The following is a 22870-nucleotide window of genomic DNA, read 5'->3' as shown; positions in this document are numbered from 1 at the left end:
CTCCGAGCGGCCGCCGCGGAGCCCCGCTCCACCCGCCCCGGCCCCGGCGGGTGGCCTGTGGGAGCCCCGGGCCGCGCGCCACGCGGCAGGCAGCGTCCCGAGCGAGAGTCGTGGGACCGAGCTGCTCTGGGAGCCGCCCTCGCCTGTCTCGCGAGGCCGGGAGCCCCGCCATCAGAGGCAAGCAGAAGAGATTCCTAGGAGCGCCCGTCCAGCCGCACCCCTAACTTGGAGCTGAGAAAATGCACAACAGGCACCCTTAGCAGGCGGGCGGGGCGGGGTGCCGCGCAGACCAGAGGGATCTTTTCCTTGGAAGGACGGTGGTGGGGCTGCAGAGGGGGATATCCGAGCCCTTTGGGCGCTTGCACCCCCCTGACCGGTCAACCCAGAGTTCGGCGCTCCCCACCACCAGCCGGTGTCCATGGAGTCTGTTGTGAGTTGCTGTGACAACAGTAGGAGCTGCCATGAGGGGCTGGCAAAACACCTTACCTTGTCTCTGCGCGCTCAGATTTCGGGGAGAAAAACGGGGGGTGGGGATATGCAGACAGGGAATCCAGCCTCTACTACAGAAGACGAAGTGGAAGGAAGGCCCAACTATGTAAAAATGGACCACCTGATCCTACTGTCGCTCTGCCGTTTCTACCCTCAGCAGTATCAAACATCTCAACTGAGAAGCAGTGTCAATATTTAGACTTGGACGAGCCAGAAACTTAGAGGGGAGCGCCAGGCGCAGGGTTCTGACTTGGTTTTGCACGTCAGCACACGAGCTTTGCCTTTCGAGCTGACTGCACGCGTTTGCTGGGGTTGGGGGCGGGGAAAGGCACGAAGATCGGTATATACACAAAGGCACCCAGACCTAGGAAGACCTAGGAAGACCTAGGAAGTTAGGACCAGAGGAGTCGCCTTGACTTTGAACTTCCCCCAACCCGTGCTGTTCACGCAGCTCTGTTGAACCCCAGCCAGACGCTCAGCTTGAGGTTTCACTAGTTTGGGGCTCCCCACCACCAACCGGGGCAGTGCTGCATATTCTACACCGTATTGTGGATCCTCTCTAAGCTGCAGAAGTATGTTATCAGTAGTTTTCATCTCTAACTGTGCTCTCACTATCAGCAGATATAAATAGCCAATAGGTTGTGTGTGCAGCAAACGCTGGGCTTTTCTAAACATACAGATAAGTTTGTTTAAAAACACTCTTCAGAAATTTGGAATTATATGTCATTTCCGGTAACTCTGTAGATGCCCAAAAGGGTCACTGATTGCTAGAAAAGAAACACAAGTTCTTTTCAATGTAAATAATGTCTACACACCGCTCCACAGGTGAAGTGGGCAGCGAATTATTATTCAACTGGGTTTCCTCTGAGATGCCTGGATTGTATTTGGACGTATTCGTGGGAAGGGGATTTAACTTGTTCATCCCAGCGTGGAAGACTTTGAAAACTCAGTCGGAAGCAATGAAATCATAGTACTCTAAGCTTGCCCCGTTGATTGTTGTTTTGAGAGGAGCGTAAATTTAAGTACACAGGGGCTATGTGTGATCAGAGAGGTGAAAATAGAAACATAGGTAGTTTGATGTCACTGGCACAACAGCATAACTTATTAACTATACAAGTGTAATCAAATAGTAAAAACCAGAATCATTTGGACTTTTACTTATGATAATATGGTCCCCAAAAATGCTATTTTGGAGGAATAGCATGTCCGCTTCGTTGACTTCCATATTGTTAAATGCCTGTAAGGTTTTCCTTGTTCCTATTCCTGAGTTTGTGGTTAAATGCTTTTTTCTGTATCATCCCCAAAGGCTCAGAAACAGACTTTCAGAAATGCTGCAAAAAGTTAACCTAGCTATTTCAGGATGTATATGACCCCAAGAAATGCCATTTTAACACTGACACTTGGCAAAAGTAAAGCAGATTCTGCCCTTTTGGGGGGAGAAAAGGAAAACAATGTATGTTAAAAATGTCAGTGGCTCCCCATGTGCTCCTAGCAAGTAGTAGGATTTATAAAGTATTTCTCTCTTTTGTGTAGGTAAGTCCAGCTGTGAGCAGGGTGTTGTGTTCTTCACTTCCAGCAAGCCAGGTCAGTGTTCTTTGTGCAAACCCATGACCATAAATTGCTGACATCCTGTGTCTAATTCTGAGCATGCATTTCAGAACAAGTTTCTTAGTCATCTGTCTTAAAACAGTTTGTCTTTGTCATGTTTTTATTGACTCAATTATATCACAATTTCAATGATTATTAAAATTATTCTATTTACTCTGAGCAAAATGGTACTGAAATGGGCCTTGAATCAGTTTGTTCTTTATAAGACTTTTCATTTTCACTTTGGGGATCCAAGTGGTGCCAAAATAGCTGAAGATACTGGGGATTTGGGTGCTTGATAATTAAGATTTTACATCTATGCTAATCTTAGCTCTCTAAAGCTGAAAGAAAATTGATACAATAATACGTGACATTTTTGAGCATGAACCAAAGTTCAGGTAACGTGCCGCATTCTTTATACTATGTTCTCAATCTGCATCAAAAAAATCCCTGTTAGGTGTAACTACTCCCTTGGTCGCCAAAGGACAGGTGAGGAATTGAAAGTTCAGAGAGGTTAGGTAATAGGTTCAATTCCTGCTTCTCTAGTAAATGGAAGAAATAATATTTTTTTTCAAGTGCTCTCTTACTCCAAAACCTAAATTCTCTAATTGGAAAAATCTTATCTCCAGTAGAGAAACTGGGACCACGAAAGGTTAAGCGACTTGCCTAAGATAACTTGATAATTACAGCTTATGTAGTAACATTCAGTGGCACAGCTGTTACAAAAGAATAAATTCCATTCTCTTAAGTATTGTAAAACAGCAAAATACGAAATATTCATGTGTACTTTCTGGCATGGCCCTGTCAAAAATTTAAGAAAGTTTTTACCATGGGGTCTCTGGTTTTAAGGATCTCACAAACAGATTTAAAAGACAAGATATTAAACTTTCATGTAGGAAAAGTGAGAAAATAAATCAAGATCTTACATGCCAGAAGTTTGAACTGAGGGTCAATGGTACATTTACGAGAAGTTCAGTGTTTTCCACCCTGTCGGACTACTTTGCAATTCTATGTATGCATGGAAAAAAATTTCCAAGCACATTTTTGTCAGGATAGATAATAAAAGGGTGAGAGATTGAAGAAAGACAGAATGTAGAATTTCAAACCAAGAGGGAGACATGCATTCATTTAGAACTGCTAAATTACAGTATCTCAAACTCAAGGTGTTATTGCTTCAAAAGCATTGAAACAGGGCTTCCCTGGTGGCGCAGTGGTTGAGAGTCCGCCTGCCAATGCGGGGGATACGGGTTCATGCCCCGGTCTGGGAAGATCCCACATGCCGTGGAGTGGCTGGGCCCGTGAGCCATGGCTGGTGAGCCTGAGCATCCGGAGCCTGTGCTCCACAATGGGAGAGGCCACAACAGTGAGAGGCCCACGTACCGCAAAAAAAAAAAAAAAAAAAAAAAAAAGCATTGAAACAAAATTGTGAGCTGTCTGAATCTTCACAGCATCAATGAGAAAGCATTACAATTTGGCATACTGGATTCCTTCTGAAACCTCAGTTTGTCTGATATGTGCCACGTAGATAGATTTGGATACCTCATAGTTAAATACCAACTAAAGTTCTGAAAATGGCCAGTATTTAAAGATTAAGCAGGACATTTTCAGTTTTTGCCGGGGTTGACAACCCTCTCCTTCCCCCCTTTCATACTCCCCTCCTACTTTTTGTAGAATAATTTGTAACAGTTGTTAATCCTTCTCAGAGGGTATTATATAAAGGGATAATAAAAAATAAAATGGGGGATAAATTACTAGAGAAAGCTTTACTATATCATCTTTTTTAATGTACTGAAAAACCCCAACTCAAGCTAATAACCCTAAAAGCTTAACTAGTTAAGAGATACTTTTAAGCATTTAAGGGGTTGTTATAAGCTGTCCTATTACACCTTTGTCCTGTGAAAGTTGTTATATAGTGTATCATTACAAAATAGATCATAAGAGCACTGTTAGACTGGGAAGATCCCATTACAGGTTAAGGCCTCATTATCAACTGCTATTTGCTTAGCTCTGACCATGGTATGTCGTAAATTATCCATATAACAACTATAAACCTATAATTACTTAAAGAGTAAAATTATACTCTGAATCATATAATGTTAGCACCAAAAGAAGCTTCAGAATGAACATGGTATCTCTAGTAGTAATTTAATTAGCAATCATTTGTTTGCTTTTTTGAACTTCAGAGGCTTTGGTTAATACGCTTGACTTATCTTAAAACATGCCTGGAAATATTTGACACTTTACTATGTTTTTTTTGCTCAGGAAATTTACCTGTAGAAAACAGGATTTTTTTCATTAACCTTTCTATTGGTCTTCCTTTTAGAAAACAGGCAGTTCAACCTCATTATGTGAAGGACAGGGTTCAAAGAGTACATGCGATTTGAATCTGGTTCTTGTGTTCATCTTCTTTTGTTCACCCAGGCTTCCCACCAACCTGGCAACACCAAAACAAAATTTGGACAGGGAAGGAAAAATAAGTCACAAAAAGTGTGGTGTATGTAGAAAGGGGGAGGGGGTGGGAGAGTGTTTGGGTGCTGGGGGAGGGGATGGGGAAAGGGAGAGCTTTGACAGGAAGGGCAAGAAGCAGTCACTCAAACGGATGGGATGTGTATGGATTGGTTATTGATACGTCAGCATCAAAATTGTTTGGTTTTTTTGGTGGGGCTTATAAACAAAGTAAAGTCACCTCCTCCTAGAATCTTGTGTTCTTTGTGCGCATTGGGCAGAAACTGGGAAATAGGCAAAAAAAAAAAAAAAAAAAAAAGCCACTAAAATGAAATGTGGGTCTGACAGGCACTCTTCCAGATGTCCCAGGACACTCCTGTCTTCAGACACTCCCTCCAGCTGTCCTGTCATATACATCAGCAATTCTCTTATAAGGTTTTATCCACTGAGGGTGAATTAGAAGGTTTTAGAAAGAAAGAAAGAGATAGATGCCAGTAGGGCCAGAAGAAGCATGATTACATTTCTCCACTCTGCACCTGAGTTTGTTATTGCATAGACACAGATTAATGGCAAGTTCCCAGTGCTAATGAGGTACAGTCTCAGGCTCCATACCTCTGTGGAGAAATTTCCTTTGAATTGTTACCCAGTGGCAGTCCAGACCCCTAATGACCACTGGAATAACAATAACCAGTACTTACTATGCTCCTACTAGATGCCAGACTCTTTACTGCATTACAGCTAATATTCATTGTTAATTCCAATTTTACAGAAGCCTAAGGGAAACTCAGATATGTTAAGTCAGAGAACTAATTAAAGGTAGAGCTTGGATTTGTACCCAGGTCTGTCTAAGAACCTGAATATATATTTGTTTTAAATATATCCTAGGGGGAAAAAACACTTTAAAAACATTAAACTCCAGGTTATTCTTGCAGATGGTAGAGTACAGGAGTTAAGTAATTATTCTTATAGGGTTTTGTGAATTTGGGGGTTTTTTTGTTGTTGTTGTTTTTGTTCTATATTTGGTAACTTGAACCACACAGCAGTCTTGTCTGGACAGACTTGTTAACTCTTCAGGTCATTTCTAATATATTTTGATGGAAGTCACAATTGTAAGCAGTTGAGTCATGGAGGGTTGAATCATGGACCCAGAAAGGTTCTTAAGGATACTTAATCCAACCTCATGTTGGTGAAAAAACTCTGCCACCCAGACAAGCAATGTAACTCACCACTCTTACAGTTCGTAAGTGGCACAGCTGGAACTGAACCCAGGTTTCCAAGGCCCAGCCCAGGGCTCAATTCTATTACATAACACTGCCTGAAATGTGCCAAGTCTTCTGAAGCCTCCAACTTAGCCCAAATTACAGCTATCAAGTTTGAAGTACATCTGAAACCCAATATACATCCGGAAATGGGTGATAAGAGGATTCCAGCAGTATAAAAATAAGGTGGGTACTAGGAGAAGCCTCACTTATCTTCACTGACACCAGTATAGACCAGTCTTGCCTCGTATTCGAAACATAACAGCTCCATACTCTTTTTTTTTTTTTTTTTTTTTTTTTTTGCGGTACGCAGGCCTCTCACTGTTGTGGCCTCTCCCGTTGCGGAGCACAGGCTCTGGACGCGCAGGCTCAGCGGCCATGGCTCATGGGCCCAGCCGCTCCGCAGCATGTGGGATCTTCCCAGACCGGGCTACGAACCCGTGTCCCCTGCATCGGCAGGCGGACTCTCAACCACTGCGTCACCAGGGAAGCCCACAGCTCCATACTCTTGATCCCTTCCAAGCTGTCTTTGTTGAGATACCTGTTTTCATCAAGTGTGGAGCTTTTTAATTTTGTCTGTGGAGTTCTGGCTTTTTATTAACTATGTGATGTGGGTGACACACTTCTTTGAACCTTATTTTGCTCGTCTGTAAAATGCTAACAGTATCACCTCTGTCAGAGGATTATGAGGATGCTATGGAATCACACATGTAAAACAGATAGTAGGAGCTCAATAAGGGTGAGTTCTCTTTCTCGCCTTGCTAAAGTATCTTAACGGAAAATGTTATAACACATAAGGGCATTCATGTCATTTTGCTGCTAAATGTTCTTCAGTCATTTGGAGTCTGATATTGCAAGGGATGATTACAGTGACCTTTTTTCTTGGGTAAAAATGGGCCCAGTCGTGTCTCAGTACCAGTGGCATCTCTGAGTACCAGTGGCGTGGGCACGCCTGGGTACAATTACATTTGTCTTCTTCATGCTCTAGGGTTGCCAGGGTTTACTTGCATTATTTTATTGCTTCGGTTTCTGCCTCAGACTAGTACCAAGCTCCTCTTGGAGATTTGTGGTTCTCGTTTCCTTCCGGACACTGTTTAAGTATCTAACGTGTTTTCCACATAGACCTTTTCATCTCAAAGCATCCACTATGTTTTCAGCCAAATAACTAAGAAATATTTCCAGAGAATAGTGTTGCCAGTAAAACATTTTTGCTTTCAATTTCAAAACATGTGAGAGTTTCCTCCCATCATTTCAATTAACTCTAGTATTGAATCTTTCCTGTGCATTGGCCCTGTCTTTTCTCTTTGCCCTGGGTTGCTGACTGCTTTATTGATTGGGAAAAACATAACCACTACAGTTTCCCCCTCTCACCCTCAGCACTTGATAGCTACCCTGGCCTGAATTACATCCCTGGGAAGTGTTTCATCACACTCCTCTCTCCAGCTACCACACTTTGTCATGTGGCACTTGCTGCCCTGCTTTGGGTTTTAGGAACCAAGCCTTTGGCAATGTGTCCTATTCATCATATACATACAGGAAAGCTACTGATAACGATTATTTTCTTACTTGTACTTTTCCCCCGTTTTTGACATTAAGAATCCAAGTGGCCTAGAATAGCCTTTATTTTCCTAGTGGCTCAGTTCCCCTTTTCAGTATTTGACAAATGTGACAAATGGCAAGATGTATGTCCTTTTCTTCAGGCTTAGGTGTAGCAATTAGTTGTTTTCCCCAGTGCTATGGCTCAGTGGGTGCGAGATGCTTACAGATCACCAACTGCTAGATTGTGACTAGTCTCGAATCGGTTATATAAGTTTCAGTTCATACTAAGAAGTTTATTTTTAAAGCAGCGCTTCTCAAACTTCAGTGTACATACACATCACCTGGGCATCTCGATAAAAAGCAGATTCTGATTCAGAAGTTCTAGGATGAGACCTGAGATGTTGCGTTTCCCAGGGCTTCTCACTGATGCCAGTGCTACTGGTCCGAGGACCGCATTTTGAGTAGTGACATATACTGTACTCTCTAAAGTATAGTCATTACTCTATCTTATGCTGAAACTCATGCCTTGGAGGCTGTAAGGCTCCCATCTTATTTTGTTTGCTTCTTTCTTAAATTGTAATAGAGAGTCATGGAATCTTAAACTTGAAAGGGATATGCTGGTAAATCAACCAGCACTCTGGGGAAAAAAGGAATGCATTTCTGTGCATACATAAGTTGATTATAAATTTTACTGACAAAGGATGTGTGTAGCATACAATTTATAAATCATAATAAAATAAAGAATACTCTTTGTTGTGAACTCCATCTAGCTAATTGGGTCTCACAAAACGCTTGTTGGTTTTTGAGAACTCACCTATGGTACAACTGATGAGTGTAATTCCCATATAAACGTTGGCTGATGTTTTCCCTTATGTTTATGAGTCAGATAAAAGTGAGATAACGAAGACAGATGTCAGAACTGTATGCATTCATCAAATATATGAATGACTTCTTTGCTGAACCAGATAATAGCTTTTAAATACTATAAAGATATTTCCTTAAATGTACTATTCATTATGTAACAGCTAAACATATTACACACTTTTAAATTTAATCTGCATTATTAACATTTTAAAATCATTTTATTAAGTCAAGACAATCAACAGAACAATAAAGCAAGCCCTGATGTGAAGCGGTTGCCAATTTCACTGGTATAAATACTCCCATCATGGCCAATTTGAAGCCACCATTGTGACTGAGTTGGAATTGGAAAGAGGTGGTACAGTAGCACACCGTTATATAGCATTTCCACCATATACAGATAAAATTTGCACAAATAACCTCAAAATATAGATAACAGTAAAATAAATACAAAGTGATGAGTTCTGAGTATTTAGTACCTTTGTTTTTCGTATACTTCATTGAATTGAAACTTTATCTACTTTAATTTTCAATACTGACCCTATTTTAACAGGCTTGCAAAAGTCCTGAAAATTTAACAGTTGGTTCGTGGGCCAGTAGAGGCTGGCTCCAGCACACCACTGGATATGGATCATCTGGTCCCAGTGAGTCTCAACCTCTGCTATACACTGGAATACCCCCAAGAATTTATAACCTACAGTTTTAGTAAATTCATGTCAGGGCCCAGGAATCTGAATTTTTAAAACATTTTTATTGAACTGTATCTTATTTAAAGAAAAATACACAAATCATAAGTATATAACTTAAAGAATTATCACAAACTGACCACACACCTTCACCTAATCTAACCAACACCTAAATATAGAAACAGAACATCACCAGCACCCAGAATCCCTTCTTAAGCCCCTATTCAATCACTACCCAATCAAGGCAACCACTGCCTTGACTTCTAATACCAGGGATTAGTTTTGCCTGGTTGTGAACTTTTATAGAAATGTAATCTCTTTTGTGTCTGGCCTCTTCCCCTCAATATTATGTTTGGAAGATTCATTATAATGTATGCAGCAGTAGTTCATCCATTGTTTTTTAAAGAAATTCTTCAATTTTATCTTTTTTTAATTTTTATTTTATTTATTTATTTGGCTGCACCAGGTCTTAGTTGCGGCACGTGGGATCTTTTTTGCAGCATGCAGGCTCTTAGTTGCAGCATGCATGTGGGATCTAGTTCCCCGTCCAGGGATCGAACCCGGGCCCCTGCATTGGGAACGTGGAGTCTTACCCACTGGACCAGCAGGGAAGTCCCAGTTCATCCATTTTTAGTGCTATATAATATTCCATTGTGTGAACAGGCCTCAATTTATTATTTCTATATCCATCATACTGTTGATGGTTTGTTTCCAGTTGTTGGCTACTACAAATAGTGCTACCGAGGACATTCTTGTGCAGGCAGCAGTATTTGAAACAAAACAATTTCCTCCAGTGATTCGAAGGAGCAGCTGATTTCTTGACTGCCTTCTCTATAATTTCCCCTCCTGTCTTTTATTTCTCATATGATGTGACCAACGCTATTGCTTGTTTCATGTGAATGTACTTTTAACACCTTAGGCCTTGAAGCTGTGTGATTCCATTCATTACAGCATGTTCTCCTGGCTCTTTTCAATATAGGTTCACCAACACCCCCTTTCATCAAGACATCTGCTCTTGTGCACTCTAAATAGAGATGAGATTTGGCCTCACATCAATAGCATGGAGGAATATTAGACATGGTGGAGATGGAGCCAAGGCTAAATTTGGCAGCCGATCGTTAAGGCTCCTGGAAAGAGGCTTCAAGGAAGGGAAATTGTTTCCCTTTGTGTGTATCAAACAAAAATCAACAGCAAACCTTTGGAATATTTCCGATTCTAAATTTTTAAAAAATTGATTTATTTGAAGTAGACCAGGGACTCTCTTCTGACACGAGAACTGACATCTCTCAAAGTCTCATGACTTGATCTGGAAAGAGTACAGAAGGAGGTGTTCCCCTGGGCTTGTTCTACACCTAGTGTGCAGCTGGTGTAGCCTTGCTGCATTGTTCTAGGCTGAGTGGCTGTGTAATTTGTGTCTTTGGGCCTATTGAGATATTAGTTCCTTTGATAGAAGTCAAAGGAGCTGAATGACCAGGAGCTCCAAGATGATGCTGTTGATGGAGTAGGATGGGTGCTCAGAATGGAAAGAAAGGTGCCAACAGCAGCAAGGCTGTTTCCTGCCATATGAAAGAGACGTCACTTACAGCTTTCATGATATGCAGAGAAAAAGTAAAGAATAGACACTAATTCCACTTAATGAAAGAAGAATGTATTCCCACACACATAAATATCATAGTCCCTGGTTTTCCTACCTCCCCACCCTCACTTTTTTGTAAAATGTCTTTGTTATAAAATAACATATGTTCATTATAGAAAAGATGGAATATGTATGTAGATAAGAAAAAAATTAAATCAGTTATAATCCCAGTTGGCATTAATATTTTAATGTATCTCTATCCCAAATATTTTTGTGTATATTTAGTTCCATAATTTTTTTTAGGTACATGATTTTTAAGGAATGGTGTTACTCATGAAGCTCTAACTAAAATAGTAAATGTACTCCTATAACATATTTTTAACTGCTATATACTCTCCCATTATATGGACACTTCTTAAAAATCCCTCCCCTGTGGTTGGATTTCTAAAATTGTTTCCAATATTTTGTTTCCACAGTAATATGATGAACACTCCCTTAATGGAATCTTTTTCTAATCCTAAATATTTTTTTAGGAGTAAAGTCTTATAATTGGATGAAAGTTATGGACATTTTAAAGTCTTTTGAGTGCCAGTGGCACTCCAAAATAATGGTACCATCTTCCACTCCCACAAACAGCGCCTCATCCTGCTTTTAAATAATGTACAATCTTTCATGTAATAATTCCTACCTGCAGTTGGAGGGTATAAGAACATGGCCTGAAAATACTAGCTAGAATCCACACATTGCTGGCAGCCAATAACCTTGAATAAAATAAGAGATTTTTAAGGTTTTTGTCCACCAGCATTTTTGCGTTTATTGTCTAATGTTGCTAAGAAATCCTGGGGGGCAGGTAGTGGTGGGGGAATAGTTTTCTTCATTTGCCTGAATGAGAGCATAAGCTAATCCTAACCGACATGTTATAGTCTCATAAATGATTAAATGCAATTGTTTGATTGTCATCATATCTGAAGGTTTCACAGCAGGTGGTCTTTCTGGTGCTACAGACGCTAACCCAAGTGACATCTTTAGAGAATACTTGGAATGAACAATTTATGACAGAGGACTATAGAGACTTCTCTATACAAGGACGGATTTTTAAGGGCATCTAGTCTGCAGACTTGACATGAGCTTTCTCAGACGAGCACTTTGACATCTCTTTAAAGACTTGACCAATATTTTAATTATCAATTCTTGACAAAGCTTCCTGATCCAGCCCTTAGCTAAGGCTCACCCACATCAGGACTACAGACCCTCTGAAAACAATGTATAGTGTCCTTTGTTGCTTTATATATATTTTTTGACTTTAAAAAAGGATATTGAAGTATAACATGCATAGAGAAGTGTGTCTAGATCACAAGTGTACAATTTGATGAATTTTTGCAAACGGAACATACGTCTGTAACCAACACCTAGATCAAGAACCCCACTTCTGGTCACCACCCCACTGCACCCTCAGTATGTCTGAACCGCTTCAAATTTTATGTCCTGGGTAAGTCACTCATTTACAGAATTTGATTTTTTTTTTTTGCGGTACGCGGGCCTCTCATTGTTGCGCCCTCTCCCGTTGCGGAGCGCAGGCTCAACGGCCATGACTCATGGGCCCAGCCGCTCCGCGGCATGTGGGATCTTCCCTGACTGGGGCACGAACCCGTGTCCCCTGCATCTGCATGTGGACTCTCAACCACTGCGCCACCAGGGAAGCCCCCAGAATTTGATTTTTGACTGAACCCTTCCTTAATATGAGCTAGCTGCAGTCAGCTTTGATCGAACTATCTCCCTTGTAACTGAGAATATGTAGAATCTGCCTTTCCAAGTAAAGATTATAACATTAAATTCATGCACTGAGTGTGCAACAATATTTATGTGTTTGTGATTTGCAGGTATACAAATACACAACAGGCATACAAACGAATTTGGAGCTTTTTTTCTTAATGAATATAAAGCTGATTGTACTACATTTATCCAACTTAAAAAAATCTTAACTACAATTGATTGCCACAGAATAGTTCATGGGCTGAGTTCCCAACAATTTCTTAAAATTGCTCATTTTCGTTACCATAAGTATTCCCTTTAAACACTCAAAATTTAAAAGCCAAGAATTTTTCATCTCTTTGAGATAGAATCATATATTAAGTATCCTGGTTGTCCACAGCTGTCTCTTTTGGCTCAATTGCTATGTCTGATATTCAGCAAGATATCATTTAGGTTCCTATGTTCTTTTTAGTCGAGAGGTTGAGTCAGAAAAAAACAGGTTTAATAGGCTCACTGTGCTTTTTAAATACATGATTTTGAAAAACAATTAATGTATCATCAAAACTCATTTTTTTTTCTTTTTTTCTTTTTTCTTTTTTTTTGTGGTACGCAGGCTTCTCACTGTTGTGGCCTCTCCCGATGCGGAGCACAGGCTCCGGACGCGCAGGCTCAGTGGCCATGGCTCACGGGCCCAGCTGCTCCGCAGCATGTGGGATCTTCCCGGACTGGGGCACGAACGCGTGTCCCCTGCATCGGCAGGCGGACTCTCAACCACTGTGCCACCAGGGAAGCCCCAAAACTCATTTTTTATTATTACTGGAGTGTACCAATGTACTCTTAGTAGAATTAACAATCAAGGGTTATGCTTATGTACTCATTACTTTTTTTAAAATAGTTTTCCCATTATATAAGTAATACATCTAAGAATATTATTCAGCCAATAAAAAGGAATGAGGTACTAATACATGCTACAACATGGATGAACTTGAAAACATTGTGCTAAGTAGAAGAAGACAGACACAAAAGGCCATCTCTTGTATGGTTCCATTTATAAGAAATGTCCAGAGTAGGAAAATCCATAGCAACAGAAAGTAAATTAATGGTTTTCAGAGCTGGAGGGAGGAGGGAATGAGAATGTCTGCTAATGGGCACAAGGTTTCTTTTAGGGATGATGAAAATGTTCTAGAATTAGATAGTGGGAATAGGTGTACAACTTTGTGAATAAAAAAAATAAAAAAACACCCTGAATTGCACACTTTAAAAGGGTGAGTTTTATGGCATGTGAATTTTATCTCAGTTTACCAAAAAGAGGTAATATATGTTCACTGTAGAAAGTTTGGAAACTACAGGAAAGCAGAAACCTGGCAACAAGTTACAGCCCCATGATCCAGCCACAATCACTGGCATCTGTTTAGTGTACTTCCTTCCAATTTATTTTCCATGTATTGTTGCAGGAGAAGAAGACTGGTATTATTGCCCTTTAGATGGCAAGGGCACAATTTATTAAATTTTAAGTATTCACTTATCAAAACCCACCCATCTCTTCCCCTCCAAACAAAGGGCGGGTCCCCAAGGAAGATCCATTCGTTGGCTGAGGGGAATGCACGTGAGAGAGGCAGAGAGCAGTGGCCAGCCGTGTGAGAGGGGATGAAGCAACACCTGAAGGGAAAAGCTCTAGGGTCCTGAGAGGCAAAAAGACAGGTTTGAGCAGTTGCCATGGAGGCAGAACTCTTCAGGGAAACATCCCAAAGAGACTTTTTAGAAGTTTCGCTGCAAGATGCCTGATACATTATGTGAACCACATCTCTCTATTCTTCAATACCTGTATTGTTTTCAAGGCTTTCTGATAGTCACATTTTTTGTCCCTTTTAGATATGTCACTGTGGTAAGGTGGTACTTAGAGGGAGAGAGCAAGGAGGCTTGATTTTATTCGAGTTACACGTATTCATTTTATGTAGTTTTCGTCAACTATATTTCAGATGACTCTCCTGCACTTTCCCCTCCGTAGTGATACATTAGCACTTCTCTCAGTGACTGCAAACTTAATGTAAACATAATTTTTAAATAATGATGATCTTAACAGATCAGACTTACTGAATGTTCTCTTGATGGCTGGCATAGTGACTAAAATATTTTACAAGCATTATCTAATTTCATCTTCACAACAACCATTGAGGGAAGTCATTATCCCCAGTTTACAGATAAGGAAATAGAGGCTTAGAAAGATTAAGTAATTTGCCCAAGATCACATACCAAGTACCTTAAATAATTATCCCCCAACTTATCATAGACAGGTGGTTTGCAATTTTTCCTTATTCTTTTTTTTTTTTTTTTGTGGTACGCAGGCCTCTCACTGTTGTGGCCTCTCCCGTTGCAGAGCACAGGCTCTGGACGCGCAGGCTCAGCAGCCATGGCTCACGGGCCCAGTCTTCCTGGACCAGGGCACGAGCCCGTGTACCCTGCATCGGCAGGTGGACTCTCAACCACTGCGCCACCAGGGAAGCCCTCCTTATTCTTAATAAATATGTGATAAATATATTTGCTTTTAAAACATTTTCCATTTATAAAGTTATTTCCTTAGATGGGTATTTTTCAAATTTCCAAGTGGTTGAGTTTCTTGCTTGCTGTCATAAAACCTTTCCTCTTAACTTTTTCATTTATTTCTTTGTGGCTAGAGAATTTGGTTGCTATAACTTACGTTTTGAAGGATATTTGTCTTTATGATCAGTCCATATATAGTCAACTTTTATAAATGTGCCAAGAACACTTGAAAAGAAAGCACTCTCTTATAGATTTTTTTTAAATGTGGGTTATCTATTAACTTAATCCCACTTTTTATGCTACTCAAGGCCTCCATGTGTTGTATTTCATTTTTGCTTTCTTCATCTGATGGCGATTCTGATTATTCATCTTGTGTCACTTATTTGCATTAACTTCTCTTTTTACTTATAGAATTTGTCTTCCTTTTTATTACATGCCTTTTAATCTATGAAGGGTAATTATTACTGCTATGCTTCTACTATGAATTGCCCTTTTTTACCTTCTAATTATCTTTTACAGATAATTTTTCTATATAAATTTGAAACCAAAGGCTAACTGTAGGCTAGTCTTATATTCTCGACTGGTTTTGGTTTCCACAGTTCTTTGAAACTGAAATGCCCTTTTTTTTCATTTTTAATTATCTCTGGTTGTTTTGGCAAGTATCTTTGAGCAGTTTAATTCCTTAAAGACACTTGAGTTTTTGCCCCCTGCGTCTTTTTTTTTTTTTTTTTTTTTTTAGTAATGCAGATGACTTTTTTTTTTTGGTCTGCGTCGGGTCTTAGTTGCGGTACGTGGGATCTTTCGTTGCAGCATGCGGTCTTCTCTCTAGTTGTGGCGTGTGGGTTTTCTCTCTCTAGTTGAGGCACACGGGCTCAGTAGTTGTGGCGTGTGGGCTTAGTTGTCCCACGGCATGTGGCATGTGGTATCTTAGTTCCCCGACCAGGAATCAAACCCATGTCCCCTGCATTGGAAGGCGGATTCTTTACCACTAGACCACCAGGGAAGTCCCACCCCCTGAGTCTTTAATATCCAAAAATAACTTTATGTTGCCTTCACACCAATATTAATTTGACCTGATTCACAAATTTGTTATTATATCCTTTTTCTTTGAAAGCTCTGTGGTTTCTATTGCATTAAAATAATGTATTGGTGAAGCATATGGTCATCTGTATTATCATTTCTTGATAGAAATGTTTTTCGCCATTAGTTTTAGAAGATGTTTTGCTAAGATACTTACAGGATTATTATACAATTATTTTTTGCTGAAAAATGTATAGCTTTGGAGTCTTCTTATCTTCTTCTCCTTCTTTTTCTCCCCACTACATCCTCCTTTTAATACTGGGAAAAATTTGTTCTATTAAATCACATTTTGCCACCTTATTTCTTCAAGAGCCCTACTACCTATGGGATTGCTTTTCAACAGTTAGCCTCTTACCTGGTATCTTCCATTACATCATTTTCAGATGGCCTTCCTTCTATATTTAGAGTTTCTCATGTATGGCCTCTACCTTACGAATTCATTTTACTACATTTTCAAGGCTGCTATTGACTGTTGCCAGTATGATTTTGAATTTGGCTGACTCATATTCCATTTATACATGGCCTTTACTTACCATGTTCTATTGCCTATGTATAGCCTCATCTGCTGCTAGTATACCTGCATTATCTCCTTTTGCGTGATCAAGTATATGGATAGGATTTTTTTTTCTTATGTTTCTTAGAGCATATCTACTTCAGTAGAAGAATTTTCTCTATGTCTTTAGCTAATTGCTCGTACTTTTCTTTTTTTAATTAATTTTAATTGGAGTATAGTTGATTTACAATGTTGTGTTAGTTCCTGCTGTATAGAAAAGTGAATCAGTTATCCACATACATATATCCACTCTTTTTTTTTTTTTTTTTTTGGCTGCGTTGGGTCTTCATTGCTGCGCACAGGCTTTCTCTATTCGTGGTGCCTGGGCTTCTCATTGCAGTGGCTTCTCTTGTTGCAGAGCACAGGCTCTAGGTGCACAGGCTTCAGTAGTTGCAGCATGTGGGCTCAGTAGCTGTGGCTCGCGGGCTCTAGAGCGCAGGCTTAGAAGTTGTGGCACATGGGCTTAGTTGCTCCGCGGCATGTGGGATCTTCCCAGACCAGGGATCGAACCCGTGTCCCCTGCACTGACAGGTAGATTCTTAACCACTGCGCCACCAGGGAAGTCCCTCCACTCTTTTTTAGATTCTTTTCCCATATAGGTCCTTACAGAGTACTGAATAGGGTTCCCTGTGCTATACAGTAGGTTCTTATTAGTATCTAATTTATATATAGTAGTGTGTATATGTCAATCCTAATCTCCCAATTTATCCTTCCCTCCACTTTCCCCTTTGGTAACCATAAGTTTATTTTCTACATCTGTGACTCTATTTCTGTTTTGTAAATAGGTTCATTTGTACCATTTTTTTTTAGATTCCACATATAAGCAATATCATATGATATTTGTCTTTCTCTGTTTGACTTACTTCATTCAGTATGAGAATCTCTAGATCCATCCATGTCACTGGAAATGTCATTATTTCATTCTTTTTTATGGCTGAGTAGTATTCCATTGTGTATATGTACCAGCTCTTCTTTATCCATTCCTCCATTGATGGACATTTAGGTTGCTTCCATGTCCTGGCTATTGTAAATAGTGCCACAGTGAACACTGGGGTGCATGTATTTTTTTGTGTCCGGGTTTTTAATAGACCATCTGTTGAATGGTCACTGTTTAGTCCATCCATATAAAAAAGGATTTATGCTGGCCAAGGATTGAAGTATATTTACATTCCAAATGCTTGGAATAAGCTTAGGCTTTCAGGGACCAAGGCAGGGCTCTGTAGAGATCCAGGAACCCACCCAGTCCCCAGCAGACAAGCAAAGCTACTCAGTTTGGTTCAGGTTGAGAGGACTTAGGAGGGTGAGACAAGGACTAACGTGAGAAGTGTCACCACGGAGGATATACCGACGTCCAGCCTTGTACGCCCTCACCGCACTCCCTCTGCCGTCAACATCACAAGCTCAGTCACTTCTGTTTGTGGTGTCAAAGCTGAAACAGCCTGGTAGAGCCAGCTGAAGGAAGCAAAAACCAGTCTCCTCCATGCTCGGTGCTGTCTGCCTGGCCCAGCCTCAGGAAGGGGCCATCACTGCAGCCTGCCGGTGTCATAATGGCTCTCCAGTGGCTCCACAATCTCCTCTTTCCACCCTGTCCCAGTGAGTCCAGCTCGCATCACTCCAGATCACAGGCATCTGTGGCAAAGAGCCTCCTGCTTCCCTCCAGGCCAACTCTTTTCCCCGTGGAAAAGAGTGACCTTCTCGTTGGCTCCATGGAAGTGAATTGGGTGGAGATCTTTTCAGGTTCTGGTGAATGGGTACTTCTTATCTTAGTTTCTGGTACTGTTTTGGAGTCTGCTATCTGTACAGGATAAGGTTAATTTTAGTGAGACATGGGTAGAGGGGGATCCAAGGCATCTGTGCTTTCATGGCTAACTTGCCTTAAGTCCAACTAATTGCCTTTTGTGATGTGGCTCTTTTAGGCATAGACTGAACTCTGTCTTCCAGACTCATGTTCATATCAGTTATGAATCTTTCTCCCTATGTAGTGGATACATATGCCTCCCTTTTCCTCTTCTTTTTCAGCCAAGCAGTGAATAGAGTTGGGAATCCCTTGAATTAGGATGTCAAAGTCTAAAAGTGGATGAGAACTTTATATGTCCCTTATACATAAATATTATCAAGATTCATAAATTGGCTATAGGCACTAGAGCACAGTGAAAGACCACATTCTGTTATTTTTCTAAATCAGATCCAGCCCGAAGCTACTTTTATCTGCCTATATCGGGGCTCCTCCCTGCCCCCTGCCTTCCCGTTTGGTGGAGGGGCCTGGACCTTGGTCCGTGGTGGTTCCCATGGTTACTGATGCTCTTCCTGCTGGGGGAGCCATGGGTGGTGCACTGCCATCTGTCAGAAACAGCTCTCATGATGGGCCACACAGATGTCCCTCAACGTGTTCCTCTGCAGGCTTGGCAACATGCCGCAGCTTTCGAGGCCATGGGCTTAATGATCAGTCACCAGAGACAGCCAAGCGCCAGGTCTCTGCCAGCCCCAGGTAGAAGGTTTCCTAAGGAAGGTGGAATGACTGTGCTTGTATATGCAAGTGAACAGATATTTACAGCAAGCCACATACGGCCAAGGCACCATGAAAAGATCTGAGGATTTAAAGGTAAATAACAGTCTCTGTTGTCAAAAGTGCATAATCTTGATGAGGTGGAAATGAGATACATATAAGCCTAACTGTGAATATTACAAAACAAGGATTTGATAAATACCCTAGGAGACAGGATAAAGGGAGAATGTGTTAAGTGCATCTAGTTCCAAAATGAACTTGAACTTGTCTGCTTTGCTCCATCTCTGCCGATTCCACCCTGGTCCCAGCCGCCACCCTTTCCCTCCTGGAGAACTTAGGAGCTTCCTAGCTGGGCCTCAGCCACTGCTCAGAACACCCACCACATGCTCTCCACACGGCAGTCTCGGTGAAACCAATGATCCTTTAAAAAAAGCAAATCAGAACCTGTTATTCCTCTGTTGAAAACGCCTCAGTGGCTTCTCACTTCATTGAGAATAACATCCAAACTCCTGACCATGGCCTAAAAGGCCGTATATGACCTGGCCCCTGCCTGCCTTGCAGCCCTCTCTTGCCCCAGTTCCCTACACTTGAGCTTTTCCCACCTGCTTCGTTCCCATCTCATGACGGGGCCCTTCTCATTCTTCAGAGAGCAGGGAAATGGAGCCTCCTCGTGGAGACCTCCCACCCATCATTTCCTCTCATAACCCCTTTCGTTCTTCCTCAGGGAGCTTATCAAATGTACAGTTATGGCCCCAGGTTTAGTGGTCTCTCCCCACCTGACTGGGAGGGTCCCTGAGGGCCAGCACCACCCCTGGCCTGTCTGCTGCTGTCCACCTGTAGGCCTGGCACTCACTAAGTGCAGCCTCTATTTCTTTAACTATGACAGCCCGAGTCCTAAGAACTATTTCGGCGGATGGATCAGGGGCACGAGAAAGGGCATTTGAGCAGAAATAATGGCACAATCAACATCAAAGGCGAGGTTACATGGCATGTTTGTAGGCATGTAGCACACACTTTACTTATGGTGGTTTTGAAACCTACCCTGGAATTTGTATGCACCTTTTAATCTGTTTTCGATTTGTTGTTTATTTTTTCACTGAGACAGCATTTATTAAGGGCAGTGGATAGATAGAAGAAGAAGTCTATTTCTAATCCTGGCCCACCTTCCCCACTGACAGAGTTTTAAAAAATGAAGGAACGTGACCTGGTGTAGGTCTTTACAGGGCTCTGCTGAGAATGAGTGAGTGTTTCTACAAGTGTCTCTGTATTATCTGTATTCCTGGACTTCTCTGCAGTGCTCTTTCTGTTACTTAATCTCTTTTTTGTTTTGATCACAACTTTCAATTGAAAAAAATATTGTTGCTTTGAATGATGAAAGGCAGTTTTATCCTGGAGATATATTTCGGTGAAGTTTTGATTTAGGGAAGCCCAGCCCAGCCCAGCCCAGCCCAGCCCTGACTGTCTCTTTTCCCAGGTCTGGACCCATTCTCCATTCCAGCTGAGATGTTTATATAATGCATAAGGCAGCTCCTGCCTGACTAGGACTGGTGATTAAGAGCTCAGGATAATGAAATCTGCACAGTTGAAACTTGGCTGTTGGCTATAGTTATTATGCAACTCTTAACATTTCCCTTTTGTTCCTACCAATAATATAAAATTCTCAGTTTTTCTTTCGGTTAACTCTTCAAAGATGCTGAAATTTGTTCCACTAGCATTTTTAATGACCAAGTTAAATTATTTCCTGAAGTTCAGAGTATATGCTTTTCTAAAGGACAAGAAAGTTTAGTGGCTGTGCAATAGCCCTGTTCAAACTGTTAATAACAGCTGAATGGAGCTTAAAGTACAAAGGCCCCTCTATGGGCCTTAGATTTCTGTCTTTTAAGCAGACTGCTCACCTGGCCTTGACTGCCGTAGCAAATATAACAAAAGATATGGAAAAAGTGACAGTAAGAGGCGGCATATTCCGAGAGTGGGGTGATGCGGAGGAATTAAGAGATGCTCAGTGAGGCATCTTAGACAAGTGATAAATCTTTCCTTGCTCACCCTCTCTACTATCTGAATTTCTAGTGTTAGAAGAGATTTGCACCCTTACCTGAATTCAGATAGTGGCCCTATCCTAATGTGCACCCGCCTGGGACAAGCAGAAACATCTAGAGTTTTATAAGCCACGGTGCCTCTGAATTATTCAGTTATGGAGACGAGACTCTGATGGTCACCTAGCTGTCGTATGATTGAGGAAGCGAACGTGTCTGAGACGTCCTGAGAACCTGTTTCTTAAGAGAAGAACAGGACAGTACAAAGGCCATAATCTCAAGGACTGAAGGTGGGTGTGGGGAGCCATCACAGGAAGGAAAATGCTTTGAAAAGGAGCCTAGGGCAACTAGGGTCATGTTAGGCTCCATCACTGTTTTGCCCATAGTTTGCCCAGGAGTAGATTAGGGACCCATGACAGAGCTTTATAGAAGAGGGGCATTGTATGCTCATATATTCCAAGCACTTCCGTATATAGTAGTACCCCAGAAACAGTTGATGATTCATTCAGTGCACAAGACGGGCACTTTGAAGTTACAGCCACAGGGAAAAAAATTAAAAGGTCACAGACCACCATTCAGTGATTTGCTAATATAAGAAAAAATGAGTGTGAGAGAGAGGAAGAGAAAGAGAGTATTTATGTTTTTGATTGCTTCTCCTAAAACCGTTTATTGGTACGGAGGAGCAAGTAATTTAGTCTGTGGGGAGGTGGGGCAATTAGAAAAGCTTTTTAGAGGAGGTATTATCTGAATAAGATTTTAAGGAATGAATAGAATTCACCAGGCAGATGAAGAATTGTGGAGGTACACACAGCGTTTAGAATTTTTTTTTTTTTTTGGCCATGCTGTGCAGCACGTGGGATCTTAGCTCCCCGACCGGGGATGGAACGTACGCCCCCTGCATGGGGAGTGCGGAGTCTTAATCCCTGGGACGCCAGGGAAGTCCCCAATGTTTAGAATTTTGAAAGCCATTTTGTGTGGCTAAAGCAAGCTGTGTTAGTTTCCTACTGCTGCTGTAACAAGTTACCCAAAGTTCAATGTCTTAAACCAACAGATTTATTATCTTATAGTTCTGGAGGTCAGAAGTCTGAAACGGGTCTCACTGGGGTAAAAATCAAGGTGTTGGCAGGCTGTGTTCCTGCTGGAGACCCCAGGGGAGAATCTGCTTCCCTACCTGTCCCAGCTCCCAGAGGTTACCTGCATTTCTTGGTTTAGAGCCCTTCCCTCTATCTTCAAAGTCGTCCTTTATTTCTCTCCAACTCTCTGACCTTCTGCCTCCTTCTTCCACATGTAAAGGACTCTTGTGATTACACTGGGCCTACTCAGATAATCCAGGATAATCTCTTTATAGTAAAGTCAGCTGGTTAGCAACCTCAATCCCATTTGCTACCTAATTCCCGCATGCCATGTAACAGAACATATTCACGGGTCCCAGAGATTAGAACATGGACCATTATTTTGCCTACTGCACAATTCAGTACAGGAAGTTGAGGGTGACAGTGTAGATAAGAGTTGGCATGATTCATCAACCCTAGGTAGAAAAGATCCTCCAAGAGGGGCCTATAATCTGATATGGAAATGTATATATTTTTTAAATGGAGGAGTCGAGGTTCTGGAGATTTTCCTAAAGAATAACGAGTATGTTTCAATGAACTATCGCTCTGTAACAAACCACCCCGAAACTTGGTGGCTTAAAGCAACAGTTTATTATTTCTTACGATTCTGTAGGTTGGCTAGGTGATTCCTCAGCTGGTTTCAGCCGGTTCACTCATAAAACAACATTCAGCTGGAGGGTTGGCCGGCCTAGAAGATTCAAGATGGCCTCACATTATGTGGCATTTGGTGATGGCCGACGGCCGGACTGCCTCGGGTTTTCCTCACTGAATCCTCATCTTCTGCTGGGCGGGCCTCAGAGGACGGCCTTGACATTGCTCCAGGAGCATGAAGGTGGAGATGCAGGGCCTGT

General features: G+C 41.5%; 1 protein-coding gene across 13 annotated transcripts in view; it reads left to right on the top strand.

Annotated features, from left to right (window-relative positions):
• The window catches only part of RHOBTB1 (Rho related BTB domain containing 1), a 70726-nt gene that overhangs the window by 855 nt on the left and 47001 nt on the right, over positions 1–22870 (top strand). For 10 of the 13 annotated variants that reach the window (XR_014016990.1, XM_081248182.1, XM_081248181.1 and 7 more), the window contains exon 2: positions 2023–2073. The exons of 2 other annotated variants lie outside the window; for them this stretch is intronic. The gene's annotated coding sequence lies outside the window, so the exon portion shown is untranslated. Of the gene's footprint in view, positions 1–74; positions 1062–2022; positions 2074–22870 lie in introns of those variants that run through there. One more of the 13 variants, XM_081248183.1, reaches the window with a different exon arrangement.

Source organism: Mesoplodon bidens, assembly GCF_964165515.1.
Source record: "Mesoplodon bidens genome assembly, chromosome: 1".
In the NCBI taxonomy this organism is placed as follows: Eukaryota; Metazoa; Chordata; class Mammalia; order Artiodactyla; family Ziphiidae; genus Mesoplodon; species Mesoplodon bidens.
Note: the sequence above shows the minus strand (reverse complement) of the source record. Positions and strands in the feature narration are given on the sequence as shown.